Raw genomic sequence first — 2,221 nt, 5'->3', positions numbered from 1 at the left:
TAATTTTTAAAGGTAAATATCTCACCTGTCAGGTGAAACACACTTAAAACAAAAGTGGTTATATACTGTCTAGACAATGGTCTATCATTTGGTATACATGGATTTTTCCTAAACTGCATCTTAAGCGGGTGCAAAAATGCCACCTTGGCACTGGCATAATTATCCGGCACAGTGTTATAAACAAACTAACCATTAATTTATGTCTTACGATGTTTACGATTTGGAGTAATATCGCTCATTAATGTTCATTTACACTCAAATGTTCAATTGAATAAATAGAAGATGGACACACTTTTATAGCATAAAATTAAAACAGTTCCTGTTTTTACGGCTATATTAACTCAAACACGTTCATATGCATGTAAGTGTGCGTCGCGGTGCGAGAATCTTGTGTATTAAATAACCGCGTAATTACCTCTAAATAGTGCAGCCGTGGCTGATTTCATCGTAAAGGTACATGTACAACGCACAGACAGGCACAGCTCAGAACCCAGGAATATTTGAAAAGTTTTCAGTATAATGACCACACTCTATCAAATAGAAGTTATTTATTTTAAACTTAAAACCCACAATTGATCTGTGTCTATTTTTGCATTAGATTGAGAATGACATTGCTTTTATCAATTAACTGAACGATTTCTTAATTGACACCCAATCGTTTAATCCATAAAAAACAAAACGAAACCAATTCTTGAGTTCGCGGCTAAATAAACTCATACGTGTATATGAGAGACACAGCTCTCGTGTATTAGATAACCGCTGACCGCTAGGTAGTCCAGCCGCGAGCATGGTGACCGATTTTCTCGGCCGCGGGCGAGGGAGAGCTTACGTAATGGTACACAAACACACAGCTCTGATTCAAGGTAGATTTTAAATGCATGGAGTTAATAAATAAAATGTAATGCATAGAGTTTTTTTAATTCCATATTTTGTGGTTTAATAGAAAAGAAAAAGAATGTTTTGTTTTTCAATTGCCGTTTTTAATGATTGTGCACTATAAGAACTTAACAACATTGACTTAAACTCTTAAAAAAAGCATGTACTCCAACAAAAAAAAATATTCTTATAAATTAATGCCTCCTGTATAAACCAGCATACTTTCTGCGGCAACTTTATGCCAGTTGTACGCACGAAGACTTTCGTTAACTTGTCAAATGAAAATAGGTACCTGTCAACATGTAAAGCTTTTTACACTCATACTACACAAATCACTTACAAAATAATATTGTTACGACCTTTATGAGATTCCAACAAACAACTTTTCCAGCGACAGCCATATCAAAATCCTAACCGTTTTTGAGTTAAGCAAAATGTTTTAGGGGCTATTGGCCCTTAATTTAAGGGACCAGCCCTTTTGTATTGGTGTCAAATGAAAGCCCTTGATATTCTGCACAACTTTTATTCTACACGTTTTAACAAAATATTTTTCGTTAAAAAGATAAAATGGAAAATATGTCTAAATTTTTGCACTTTTTTGAATCCTGTTTTTTGACCCCCTACCTTTTCCTAAAAAAAAAAACGTAATCTAAAAACAAAAACCGATGTGCACCACTACAATGTCTCTGCTATTCAAATTCGTTAGATTGTCATTCCCTGCATAATAGTCTCGGAGCCTTTGTCTGGAAACCAAAGGCCCTAAAAAATTTTAAAAGGGGAATAACTCGTTAACGGAAAGGGAATTTTAACTTTTATGAATTGATGAAGATAGTGTTTTGTAAAGTCCATTAGCCCTGAAAATTTGAGTAAAAACCGTTCAGAAATTAGCACGATATGAAGCCTCAAAGTTCGCGTCTAGGAAGAAAAAAAATAAGAATAATCTTAACCCGCACAATAATAGAAAGGTCTTCCGTTGGAAACGGAAGACCTTAATAAAAGATTAGATCGAAAGATGTAAAAAATGTTAGCTGATGATTGACAAGTTTATGTATAAGTGGATCTTACAATTACTTAAAACTCGGTAGGATCCTCCCTCAGTTCACTAGTATCCAAATATGATTCGCGATAAACTCAATGTTTAGCCTTTCTTTTGTCTGCGTAACCATAACAATTCGTTGCCAATCCAATCCGCTATGGTTTCAAGAATATAAAATACAAAGAGAAACAAGCATGCCATTAATCAAATAATAGTGGCTAAAAGAAGAATTTCTTTCCTTGAAACATTTTTTTTTCAATCAATCCGTACAGTCCTCTCAATTTTAACTGTGTAAAATTTTTTTCGATA

Source organism: Crassostrea angulata, chromosome 5, assembly GCF_025612915.1.
Source record: "Crassostrea angulata isolate pt1a10 chromosome 5, ASM2561291v2, whole genome shotgun sequence".
Taxonomy (NCBI): Eukaryota; Metazoa; Mollusca; class Bivalvia; order Ostreida; family Ostreidae; genus Magallana; species Magallana angulata.
Note: the sequence above shows the minus strand (reverse complement) of the source record.